Below are 13,871 nucleotides of genomic sequence, written 5' to 3'. Positions count from 1 at the left end.
TCTGAAAGGACACACGCTAAACTGATAATAATGGGTACTTTGAGGAGAGGAGCCGGATTGGGTTAGGGCTAAGGGAGAACTTTGCTTTATCTTTCTTATTTGAAATTGTTTTTAGGATGAAAATATATTTATATATTACTTCCTTCCACTATTCCAGAATCTGATTTTAAAGGACTGCATCAGGAGTCTACAGTTAACCAATCCGTTATTATTGTGGTTTTAAGATGTTTGCAAGTTTTGCTCTTATCAACAAAGCTGGGATGGACGTTTTTATACAGCTTTGCACACTTGACCAATGTTTCCTTGAGGCAGTTTCTAAGAAATGGAATTGCTGGGTCAAAGGGAATGTACACTCTAAGGCTTTTTGATCCATCATGTCAAATTTCCTTCCTTCTGGGCTGTTCCAATCTTCCGTTCCAGCAGCAGAGCCCACTCCCCACCCCCACTTCCGATTCATCCTGCATCACGTAAGTGTGAGGTTGGTGAGACACTGGGGCAAGACCGTGGGGGCTGGGGCGGTTTCTTCTCAGGGGGAGGTTGAAGAAGGGGGCTGTGTGGGAGTTTGGACGGCTGCACTGGTGTCTCAGAACCCTGGGATGCTGGCAGGAGCCCAGGGGGGACCTTCGTGGCCAAAGGGAAAGGAGGAGGAGCAAGGAATGAGTGCAGAACCCTCAGTCTGCTGGGGAGGGGCTTCCACCAACCCAATTACAAGGCTAAGGGTTGTGTCTGGACCCAGATCCTTCCTCCACTTATCCGAGCAGAGGGTGAGTGCAGCCCGTCCCCCTGCAGTGTGTTTGCACAGCTAATGCAAGGCCCCGATGCCTCCTCTTAGAGCTCTTCCAGCCAGTGAGAGTTACATCCCTCAAGTTCCTGTGGCACGTGAAGGACCTTCCAGAGTCCATGTCTCTAGTTCCTGCCTCCTCTAAGTGTCACGGTCACTCTTTTCTTTGATTCCAAGTGCTTGTCACTGCCCAGTCCTTGTGGGTCTCGCTTGCAGCCTTTGCAACCTTAGATTCTGTGGCAAGTGGACCTATCCCATTTGGAAAGCTTCAGGAGGAACAAGAGGGTCACGAGATGGACTAGTTGGTTTAGTGTTGAAAAGATGGCGTTCTGCAAGCGCCCCTCCTCTCTGGAGCCCAGCATCTCCACAGTAGCTGAGGTTTCCTCTGGACGGGGTGAAAAAAGAAAGCCCACGATTGCATCTCATTGGTGAGATGAATAATACATTTGAAGCATCTCACAAACTGCGTTTGATCCACCTAAAGCTTCAACCGTTAACGTATTTCTCTTTATCCCCAGCAAGGGAGGGCTGGCAACTGTCAACATTTTCCTTTCTGCCTAATTTGTGCCTTCTCCGTCAAGAGAAAAGCAGGGGCTGGGGAGGGCAGGAGGGTGGCAACACACACTCCCTGGGACAGTTCAAGGGGCCACAGTGCTGGGGGTGCTCCCACAGCCTGGGAACCCCTGGGGTCATCAGGTCAGAGCAGGGGAGGGAGGCTCTGGGGAGGGGGCTGTGCTGTGGGTGCTGGGGCTCTTTGGGGCCTGTTTGCAGGAGCGTGTGCCCCTTAAGAGGCCCATCTCCAGTGTTTCTGGTGGGAGACCAGAGGTGGGAAGTTGAGGCTTGCTAGCTGCCAAGCACAGAAGATGCTCCCTTCCTCTCATGGGAAATGGAGAGTATCAACACTAAAAACTGCCACTGACAGAGCTCAGGGGCCAGGCTGTGCTGGTGTTTTAACCAGTGTGCGTTCAGTCAACTCACATCGCTCTGAGGGGTCACCTCAGTTCTAAGGATTTTATCCAAGATCACACTGCTGGTCAGCGTGGGGCTGTCTGGCCCAGAAGTTCACGTTCTTAACCACAGTGCTGTTTTCCCTCTTGGCTAGACACTGATTCTTCGCCAAACTCGTCTCCTGTTCTGGAGGGAGAGTAGAGACAAGTGGTGAGGAGCACAGACTCTGGAGATTGGAATCCTGGCTCCTCCACTCTACCTTTCACCGTGCCTCAGTTTCCTCCTGTGTAAAATGGAGATGTTAGCAATAGCGGTGAGGATTAAATAAATAAATATCCTCAGGTTCTCAGAGCCTGGAACATAGGAAGCCCTGTGTATTTGCTCTTATTGCCCGTTTATTTTACTCCACAATCAAGTTGAAGCACCCCCTTGCCCCACTGACCTTGAACCTATTCCCTCTTTCCTCTTGGGACCGCCTGTCTCTGTCGCAGTCCACCCTATTTCCCAGTCCCCTTCCTCCTCTGTCCAGCCTGGCTTGGGGCCTCTCTATCAGACTCCCCCCAGAGCCGCCCATAGGTCCTCGCATTCCCACAGACCTCGCCAATGTTCACGGCTCTGCAGTGGCCGGTAGAGGAAATGCCCATTCCCCAGGTAACCAGCAGCACACTTTTCCAGGAGGCAGAGCTCGGAGAGAGATGACTTCCCCGGGAGGGAAGCAGAGCAGACAGTCCCCAGTGGGGAAGGAACAAGGGATGGAGGACGAGAGTGATTTTCATAATGACTAACAATGTGTCTCCATCCTGAGCCATTCATTCCTGTGCTTTCACAGGCTTCCCTCCTCCCCACGGGGAAGCTATCCATTGTGTCCACTCTTAATCCCTCCAGCTGCAGCCACGCTGGGACTCATGCAGAAGAGCAAAGGGACACCTTAGCATCCTCAAGTGTGGAACAGGAGGAAGGGGTCTGCCAAGGCAAGTACTGAAACTAGATTTTGGAGAGGGCCTCCTTAAAACCTGAGTGACGAAAGGGTGGTCTTGGGGAAGCAGGACCTCTCCCTGCAGGGCAAGGCAGGCCCAGTGGTCCCCCGCAGCCGGGCCTGTGTGCCTGCCCAGTGCCCCAGAGCCCTTCTGTTCAGGTCTGGCCCCATGGAGGTGGCATTCTGCTCAGCAGCTCGGAGCACAGACGGGAGGGCGGGCATTGCTGAGAATCGATTTGCGGGAGCAGCGGGGGCTTTCTCTTCCTTCTTACTTCCCTGGTCTTTGATCTCCTGTCCTTCCTCCGTAGTCCCATTTTTCCCCTCCTTCTTCCCTTGATCTCTTCATCTTTCTCTCCCTTCAGCTGAATCACGGCAGCTCCTAGAAGGCGGGGTAGGGGGATGTTGGGGAGTGTTGTGGGGAGAGTCCTTTGTCCTCTTGCCTCCTCTCACTGGATGGGGCCTCGCTGCTCAAGGTACCAGACTCCTACCCAAGTCCTGAGAGGCAGGGTTTGGCCATGGGAAAGGACACACACACACACACTTGAAAAGCAAGAGCTGAAACAGAGAGAAACCAAGAAAGAGAGGGGGAGGCAAAGAGAGAAAGACAGCGAGAAGATTCAGAGCATCAGAAAGACAGTGAAAGACAGAGATGGGGAGAGTCAGAGACAACGAAAAAGGAGAATTCAGCAAATTAAAAATTTTACAACCATCCAGCAAGTCTGCAAAAATGATCTTCCCTGCGGTCTTTCATTTATCTCATTATCTGACTCCTAATGTGCTTTTTCCCCCCTTTCTTTTCTCGCCACACTTGGTGCAAAATCTTATTAGCTTTTTTTTTTCCTCTGGCAGGGGCTTCATACAGTCTTTTTCATTACATTTCCTAATAAAAGCAATCACTAGGATGGCACGGCTGGAGGATTAAAAAGCCACCTCAGCAGCCTCCTGGCCAGCAGAGCCACGACTTGCTGGAGCCTTCTTCGTGCTGCCAGGGGAGCGGGCCAGCCCTGGTGGGCCAGGTCAGGGAGACCCAGGCTGTGCTGTGGAATGTTCCAGGGCTGGGAGAGGTGTTAGGGCAACAGCGGCAGTCGCATGATGTTATGGGAGATGCGAGAACAGAAGACCTGGAGGAGGTGGTCCCTTCTCGGAGCTGTTTCAGAGCAGGAGTGACGGCCGCCTGCCTGACCCCAGTGCTCCACCTTTGCTCCAGAGAAAAGGATATTTTGGGCCTTTCTCTTTGGACCTTGGCCCACCTCGTAGCACCTTCTTTTGAATAACATCAGTGACGTCAAGTCTTCACCTTTCGAGAGTACATTTGATTTTGTTATCCACACTTTTTTTATTGTGGTAAATTCATGTAACATAAAATCTACCATTTAACTATTTTTCAGTGTACAGTTCAGTGGCATTAAGTACATTCACACTGTTATGCAGCCATCACCACCATCCATCTCCAGAACTTTTTAATCGTCCCAAACTGAACCCTGTACCCGTTACATAACAACTCCCCCGGCTCCCCCACCCCAGCCCCTGGCAACCACCATCCTACTTTCTGTCTCTATGAATTGGACTACTCCAGGTATCTCACATAGGTGGAATCATACAGCATTTGTCCTTTTGTGACTGGCTTATTTCACTGAGCATCATGTCTTCAAGCTTCATCCACGTTGCACCATGTATCAGAATTTCATTCCTTTTTGAGGCTGGATAATATTCCATTGTGTTTGTTTATTTCACACTTTTTTTTAAACAGAAACATTTTTATCTGCATAAGGAAAGTGAAAAAAAGAGAAAACTCACTCAGATTCCCATCACATTAATATAAGGATTCTTCTCCCGTTGTGAGTTTCTCTCTTTTGCTAATAATTGTATCTCCACCCCCTCATTGAACAATCCTGTTCTCCAATGGCTGCTCTAAGCCACTCTGAGAAAGCAACTTGGCAGAGGATTTGGTATTTGGAAAGGGCCAAAAGTCACCGGGAAACAGGTCTGATAAATCAAGTGAAGGGGAAGGAAGGAACTCCCTATAAAGTAATGTGACGTTTTATTGCCTGGGTTATAAACTGGCCCTGAGGTATTTCACATATTGTTCTCCAAGATGGTTTGGGCCACACACTGAGCGTCACTGGATTAACTACCCAGCCTCTCGAGGGGGCAACTTTGAAGACAGCAATGGTCACTTGGAAATATTTGGTTTAGTATGTTGTAACATAAAGCTACAAAAAAAAAAAAATCAAAAGCAACTTTTAAATGTCCTGTTGCTTTGGGGACTGCTGAGGCCATCCCTGGTTCACTGTCGTGTACCTCAGGTGCTCGGCCAGGGGTCTTTGAGTTGGACCCAACTAGCATTTCTCAAAGAGCAGAGAGCATGACAGACTTGGAAGACCTGCAGGGGAAGGCATTGCTGCAGGAGTGTGTACTCAGTACCACCGTGCCACAGGCTGCTCCCAGCGGGAGGCCTCCAATCTCGGCCACTGCTGCAGTGAGTAATGACAATGCCTTGTATCTGTGTGGTCCTTTGGGAGCGTTTCCCTTTTCCTTTCTTACTACTCTCCTCCGGGACCCCTTTGCTCTAGGTCTCTGCCAACCTCTGTCCCTGTCCCAGGCCCCAGAAGACAGCAGATTTGGGGGCTGGCCTGGTGGTGCAGTGCTTAAGTTCACCCGTTCCACTTCTCGGCGGTGCGGGGTTCGCTGGTTCGGATCCTGGGTGTGGACATGACACCACTTGGCAGGAGCCATGCTGTGGTAGGTGTGCCACATATAAAATGGAGGAAGATGGGCATGGATGTTAGCTCAGGGCCAGCCTTCCTCAGCAAAAAAAAAAAAGAAGAAAACAGCAGATTCTGCTCAGGGAGAGCAGAAGCCCAGAGGTTACAAGACAACCTCACTGATCCCCCTTCCTTCCCTTACCTGCGGCAGAGCCCCTGAAACAAACCCAGATCTCACTACTTCTCTCTCTACATAAGCAGAAGGTATTTATTTTCCATGTGGCCTTAAAAACTGGATCTTTTCCTTATACACTTATGCTGCACATACAACCCCCAACCCCCTGTCTCTGTTCCACCAATATCAGCCTTTCCTAGATCACTCTCTTTCTCTTCCTGAGAAGCTACCCCCTCCCTTCCATCAGTGCTCCAGGGGGCTTTATTTTTCTTTTATTCTCAGCTTTCTATCAATCAAGGGGAGGGGGAAACACTTTCTCTGAACCCTTGGTGAGCAACAGCAGCAACCAGCAGCTGCCAGGGCAGGGGAACTTCATCTCCAGCATTGACGTTTATAAATGTGGCGTAGAATACCAGTAGGGACTGGAATAAATCAAACAGCTTCTGCAAAGGTCTCCAGGGGCTGCTTTAGAATTTCTTCCATTGGGGGTCATGCTCCTTCTCTTTCTTTGCAGGGATGGAGGGCAGGGAATTCTGTTATTTGCAACATGGAGAGAACCACATTCTTGCCCATTCTCCGAGAAAGCACTGAGCCCAAGACCCAGAATGCTCCGGAGTAAGAGCTTTGGACCTGTCTCTGGAAGTGGAGAAAGGCTTGGGGCATGAAATCCTGGGTGGGTTGGACTGTCAGCTCTGTCACTTGCTACTAGCAATCAATTTCCTCATCTGCAAAATGGAGTAAAAATGCCTGCCCTGGCCACCTCACAGGGCTGTAGTGAAGACTGAATGAGATGTCCAGGAAGTTAGTGCTCTGAAACCTTTGACAAGCGTATGCAATGTGGTGAGGGATTATTAAGGAGCAATGACAGGGGCCAGGGTGTCCAGAGAGCTTTCTGGATGGGCTCCAGGCAGACCTCTCCCAGCCTATTCCACGAACCTCAGCTTTCTCCTTTAAGAATTCTGGGCTAGGAGCACTGATATTCTGTTCCAAACGCAGCTGGACTGTTCCCAATGTCTTTTCTAAGCCTTTCCTTCTTCTGCCCCTCTAAATATCGAGGAAAGAAAGATGGACAAGTATGACAGGTGGAGATGAGAAAGAGAGAGAGAGACTCTGGGAGAGAGCGAGCTGCCAAGGAGGAGGCAGGAAGCGGGGAGCAGTTGGTGAGTACTCACCGTGCCACTGTGCATTCAGTGTGCATCCTTTCAAGGTTCTGTACGAGAACCCTGCTCAGTGAGAGGAGACCAAGTGTGGCCCCCAATTCCCACTCCCTTTTTATCCCCAAAGTTCCAGATGCTGCACACCACCTTTCTCCAGCTTTCTAGCCTTTCTGTGGATTTCAGTCCTACCCCGGCCAAAATCCTGGCCGTAGCGGGGAGCTCAGGTGGAGGCAGGATGCCGACGATGCCTGGAGTCCATCGCTGAGCCCCCTCAGGACAGCAATTATCTGTACAGCGTTTTCTTCTAAGCCTTTTTCTGTGTAACAAGATTCCATCCAGCTTCACTCCCCAGAGGCAATTGTGTTGCCAGTTTCTGGCTATCCTTATAGAGAGAAAACTGATTTTCTTTAAATATTTGTTCAACACTATTTAAAGAGGTTAGGTGCTGCAAAGAGGAAGGATGAACAGAGGACCACGTTTGTCTATTGTTCAGAGCAATTCAGCTCTGGTGGCAATTGCATGCCCCATTCTTTAAAACAAAAGCTGTGCAGTAAGCAGAACCCACTCAACTGAAGGCAGTTAACCTTGGAGATCACAGCCTATACCTGAATCTTATCAAAATAGTCCTCCTTTTAAACAAATACAGTGATTCCCTAAAATGCATCAAAATTCTCTTCTCTCTTATTCCAGTTCATGGTGATGCTTTAGGGTCCTTATGCATACTCGCCCCTCAGCCAAAGCCTGGTTGATCTACCCCTAAATCTGGCTCTCACAGTGGCTATTATGGGATTCTCACTCTTGCTGCCCTCTAAGGGATGTGGTCATTCTTGTTGACAATTGCCACTTTTTTCACTCTGTATCTGAGAAGGAAGGAGACAGAGGAATGTAAATGGAGGACGTACTGGAGAGCTGATGAATTTGGGGTATTAGTGATCTGATCGCAAGCAAGCTTAGAAGCCTGTTAATGGCAGGCTGAGTTATTTGGACCGACTATCCCAGTAAAAACAACTAAAAGTAGGGGCCGGCCCAGTGGCGGAGCCATTAAATTTGCATGCTCCGCTTTGGCAGCCCGGGCTTCGCTGGTTCAGATCCCAGATGCGGATCTATGCACTGCTTATCAAGCCATGCTGTGGCAGGTGTTCCACATATAAAGTAGAGGAAGATGGGTATGGATGTTAGCTCAGGGCCAGTCTTCCTCAGCAAAGGCAGAAAGATTGGTGGCAGATGTTAGCTCAGGGCTAATCTTCCTCAAAAAAAAAAAAAACCTAAAAAAACTAAAAGTGCTAGATAAAATATTTACGACATCTTAAAAGCTCTGAAGAGCTGATAGCATAAAAAGGAATTAACAAGCCAATACGGATGAGAAAAATCAGAGCTTAGAGACCACTTTTCCCTGAAAGAGCATCTGTCAATCCTAACAAATCTGAACTTTCATTTTGACCACCTGGAAGAGGGAGGGGGTTAGAGATCCACACTCAGTGCCTGCACATGGTGGAGAGTCTGATAGAAGATCCTCCCCTCAACACACTGAGACCCCAATGGGCTACACCATCAGGTAAGGGTGGGCTCAAGTACACCAGCCCAGGCTCACATTGCCTGCATGATCCAGGGAACCTCAGACCAGGAAGGAACTGGGTTTAGATAGCTTAGGACTGGTGGTGTGCCTGGTGCCTGGCAGGAGTAAGCACGATCCTATCTAGAGGAAGACCCCTTCATACTCAAATTCTTCCTATACATTCTTTGTCCAAGTGCAGTTACCAGAACATGGTTAGAGACAGCCACGCATACAAAAAAACAAGGCTCCATGAGTGAGAGTCATAGAAACAAGAGACAAGTGAAGAACATATGAGAAGACATCATGAATTGGAATGATCAGAATGCACCATGCTCACTGTGGTCAAAGAGATAAAAGATGAGCTTGAAAATATTTGCATGGAATAAGAAATTATGGGAGGTGACAAAATGGACTTTAAAAAAACAAACAGAAAGGGGCTGGCCCCGTGGCCGAGTGGTTAAGTTCGTGCGCTCCGCTGCAGGCATCCCAGTGTTTCGTTGGTTCGAATCCTGGGCGCAGACATGGCACTGCTCATCAGACCACGCTGAGGCAGCGTCCCACATGCCACAACTAGAAGAACCCACAACGAAGAATATACAACTATGTACCGGGGGGCTTTGGGGAGAAAAAGGAAATAATAAAATCTTTAAAAAAAAAAAAAAAAACCAAACAGAAATTCTTTAAAAACCCCAAGACAGTATCTGCAATGAAAACTCAATTCATTCATTTAAAAGAAGCCAAGGTGCAGGGGAATAGAGAATTAGCAAAGTAGCATAGTGAGAAACTACCCAGAAAGCGGCATGGAGAGGAAAAATGGAGAGGGGGATAGAGCAACTAAGAGACACAATGGATAGAGGCCTAACATATGTTTAATTAACATCCCAGAATGAGAAGAAAGAACAAATAGGGCAGAAACAAATATTTGAGACGAGATAATGGCTAAGAGTTGTCCAGAACTCTTGAAAGACACTAGTCCACAGATTCAAGAGGTAAGTAAATCCCAAGCATGAAAGTCCTGTCTAAACCAGCAGCCAGATGAGAGAGGAGGGAGATGGTACAGCTGAGAGTTGCCTTCCCAGCCCCAGCTGGCTAAGCTTTCCATCAAAACCTCAATTAGGAGAAAGAACACTAAGCTTCCCACAAGAAGCAGAGACTTGTGGCTTTGGTGCTGAGCCTCCCTGGCTCCCTTCGGCCCTTCTCCCTCTTCCACTGCCTGGAGACCTCTCCCTCAGCCAGGCTCTGGTATCCTACCATCCGTCCACCAAGGCCTTCCCTCAAACCTCTCTTTCTCTCTTGACCTCAAGGGGAGGAAGGAAGCTCAAGGCAGAAACAGAAAAAAGAACGGAAGAATAAGAACCAGTGAGAAAGCAGAGTACAAGGTGAATCTTGCAGGCAGCAACAAGAGATGAGCCAGACTGGCTTTGGGGCCAGCCTGGAGGCAACAGGCAGAAAACACGGATTCAAGATGACTTAGAAGTTGGTAGCCTGAATTCTGCTTCCTTTCTCTTTTCTCCTTTCCCTCAGGCTCCCCTCTGATTCTCTGCTTCCATGACCCTAAGTCTAGCAGAAGAATGTGGGGAGGACTTGAGCTCCCATATCTGTCTATATTCCCTAACAAACAGCAACATCAGTAGGCCAGGCTGCAGAGGTAGGAGAGGGGGAGACCGTACCTACTGGGAAACTGGAGAAAACCAGAGAGCTGAGTCCCTGGAGTTAATCTTCCTGCATGCTACTGAATTTTGGTTGCCATTTGTCACCTGTCAAGCCAGCCCAATCCAGGCGAAAGCTACTGTACTTTTCCTGTCCTCAATTCTTACTCCTCTCCGCAACTCCCCACCCCAGAGCGTGCTCATATCCAGGCTATGGATCATGGGAAAGACATGGAAAAGAGTCTCTCCAGAGAAGGGGGTAGAGGCTCCTGACAGAAGATTTGTCCATAGTCTCCCTCCCAGACACATCCTCACCTCCAAGGAGCAGAACTGGGACACCAGTGCTCGGCACTCTTTGATTTGTCATTTCCCCCTACGTCTGCTAAGCTTTAATGGGACCTTCTCCAAAGGCCTAGTGGTGGAAATATCCCTGCTCAGATACAATGCATGTAAAGACACCTACTTAATAAACACCTGGGTGTATCTTAGAGCACCACAGTCGGATGAGTGTACAAATATGCACATGTATTTGTGTTAGGGTGGGGTAGAAAGACCTTGAGATAAGATTAAGAAGATTCTAGTGTTCACCTCTGGGGAAGCTTTCCCTTAAGACAATGAAAACACCTCCTGTCTCATTTTTCTGCATTTCCTCGTGTCTCAGTGAGCTCTGAGAGCCCCCTTTCATAGGTGGCTCTCCAATGCCCAGGCTAAATGATGACAATATTTTCTAAGAGGGTTCAGTCCCAGTTCTCAGGACTTTCCTTATTTTCCTCCCTCCCCTGGAGACTACCTAGCAATCCAACTCTTGTATTTTGAGGGAGCAAAGTTGGGCTTAATACCCACCATTCAACACATGCAAGAACAAAGGCATGACAGGAAGCAGAAACTGGGATCTCTGGGTGTCCCCACCCACCTCCTGGCCTGAAGGTGGGTACCGTCCTCAGCAGCTCACAGAGGGCACTGTCAGCCTTTGATAAGCCTTGCTGGGCCAGCCCAGAACAGACCTCTCACCTCCCTGAACACTGTACATCAGACGGCTGGAGAGCCACAGGAGTCCAGGGTGCCTGTCACAGCCAGAGAAACTCACCATCCATGCAGCAAACAAGTGTGGGTGCCTCCTCTGTCCTAAATGCCTCCTCCCTACGTGGAAGGCCATGCAGCCATCAGGAAGAATGTGCCAGCAATGTAAGTCTCACGTGGAAGCCGAGAGATAGGAAATGGAAACAACAAGGAGCTGTGCAGTATGCTACTTCTGAGATTAAAAAAAGAAAGAATATACCATATAAGTATGTTGTATCCCCATAGAACATCTCTGGAAAGGAACAAAAGAAAATAGTAACAGTACTGTATGCAATGAGCAGGACTAGTGGCTGAGGATGGCGTGGGAGGACTTCCTTTCACAGTGTTCTCTTTTGAACCCTTTAATTGTTGTTCCATATGTCTGCATTACCTATGAAAAATGACAATCAAAAGAAGACCCCTTCTCCTTAAGGAGCTTAGAGAGAAGGCAGACATGCAAACAATTACAATACGCCATACTCATTCGTATCATTGAGATGTAGGCACAGCGGGAAGGGAGCATAGGAGAGGCACCGGCAGTGTGGGCTTGGAGGTGTTGGGGAATTTGGAATTGTCATAGCGAGTGCTGGAGCCACTCTCAGCTCAGCCTTGCCGGGACCTAAAGAGCACAGTGAAGAGGGACCCGTGGTAGAGCTGCAGGGGCAGGTGGAGACCAGAATGCCAACTGCCTTGTGTGCCAAACTGAGGAGCTGAGATTGTATCTTAATAGGAAATGGGTGGCTATTAAAGAATTTTCATCAAGGGAGTGACCTGTTCAGATTTGCTTTTTAGAGAAAGGACCCTGGCAGGAATGTGGAAGGCTAGATTAAGAGGGGCAAGGATGAGGCGGGATACTGGTGATAAGGTTAATGCAAGAATCTAGGTGAGAGAAGGCGGATGGATGACCTGGGGCAAAGGGAGGGGGGATGGAGGAGAGGAGATGAAACCCGAGACATACAACGGTCAGAAATGTGTATGGAGACCACGTACAGATCCAGCTCTACCACTCTTCATCTTCTCCCTCTGGCATCCTCTGCACATTCGAGGCAGCTGGCAAGATGGGTCAGGAGGGGCCATTTCCTGGTCTGCCTACCTGCCTCCTTGCCCCAGGCTTCAGCTCCTTGGCAAAGAGGGGCAGAGAAAAGAGGAGAGACGCCTCTCCTTCACCATGCAACTCCTAGGTCTGCCTTATTTATTCCATGCTCTCTCTCTCCCGATTCAGGTCCGCTCATTATTTCTGAGCTGTACAGCTTGCTGTTTCCCTGGCTCAGCTCTCCCACCCCCGTCTGCGAAGTGTCAATCAAGCCATCAGATGAGCAGTTCAGCCTCACATCCTTAGCGGCTCTGCCCCCCAGGACATGAGCAGCAATTGCTGACACACAGAAGCACGATGGAGGGCTGCTGGCTCTCCCTGTAATAGTCTTCCGATCCAGAATGGGTGTTAAAATGGAATTTGGGGGGATTGCTTCTCTCTGCCTGCCTCTGTCAGGACAGCCACAAGGATGGGCAATCCTGAGAGAAGGGGGAAGCCTTCAGAAGTCGATTTGCTTTTCATTTCAAGGTTGGGCCACGGCCAGTGTCTGCTTTCGGAGGAGCTGTTTGAAATTCTTAACAAGGAACAGAATGCTTGAGTCCAGGAATCCAGGGCAGGCTTGTGAAGTAGGGATGGGGAAATTGAATTGTCATTTTATTTCTGAAGGGATATTATATTAAAGGAGAGGTGGGAAAGAGAGCTGCTTTGTAGCTTCCCCAGAGGACGGTGAACAATAAGAAATATCGGGGGCAGCAGGAAGAACTGAGATTAGAACAAAGACAGAACTTCCCCAGGCCCAGGAACCAGTGACCAGGGAGATCTGAAGCATCTGAAATCTCTAGGGGATTTCTCCTTCTTCTTTTACAAATTGTGAATGGAAGTACAATTTTTATAAAATATGAAAACTAATGAGCATTAAGCTCAATTACCTCACCAAATTCTCTTTAGATCTTTGATAACACACGCGTGGAACTCGTAGTTGTGATCCGTGTGTGTCTATTTACGGTCTGCTTCTCTTTCTCAGTATGATTTCATGTACATTTCTGTGTAGCCCACAGTCCCGGTGCTTGTCATTTTGAATCGCTACATAGTATTCCATTGTGTCAACGTGCCCGAGTTCGTTCAGCTATTCCCTGTGGCTGGGTTGTTTGTAATTTTTTATTTTATAAGAGCACAGCTATGCATGCCTTCATACAACTGTCTTTTTCTCCCTCTAGGGTATAGTCAGATTTCTAGGTCAGAAGATTCGAACCACTTCAGCACTCCTCCGCACTGCCCCAGCCCTCCCCAGAGGCCCAGACAATCTGAGTTGCCACCCAGCTCTCTCTCCGTCCCCATGGCACTGACATCAGATTTTATCATTTTTATTTACTTTTGCTTATTTAATAGGCACATAATCGTACCTTGACGTTATTTCATTTTCATTTCTTTCATTGCTAGCAACACTGGGCACACCTCCATGTGAGAACTATTGTCTGCATTTCCTTGTGTGTAAGCTGTTCATCTCCTCTGACATCAAGAGAAATCTGGGGGCTGACCTTATATATTTACATCAAGCCTTTACATACTTAAATAGTACATTTTTCTCAGGTATGTCTGCCATTTTTTACTCTAAGGAAGCCAGCCAATTGTGAAGCAGATGCTATCTTGTCTCATGTGGGTTAGAGTTGCGGTGGCGTTGAAATGACTTCTAGATTCTAGAGTGATTTTTAAAATTTTTTCCAGAAGACAAAAAAGCCAGTCACACAGCACCTCCTCTCTGGGCCCCTGTTTTCCTAGGAAAGGAAGGGCTGGGCTGAGAGCACAGCTAGTGGCCAGGACCACTCTGGGGGA

The sequence above is a fragment of the Equus quagga genome, chromosome 11, assembly GCF_021613505.1.
Source record: "Equus quagga isolate Etosha38 chromosome 11, UCLA_HA_Equagga_1.0, whole genome shotgun sequence".
Classification (NCBI taxonomy): domain Eukaryota; kingdom Metazoa; phylum Chordata; class Mammalia; order Perissodactyla; family Equidae; genus Equus; species Equus quagga.
This window is presented reverse-complemented; position numbering follows the sequence as displayed.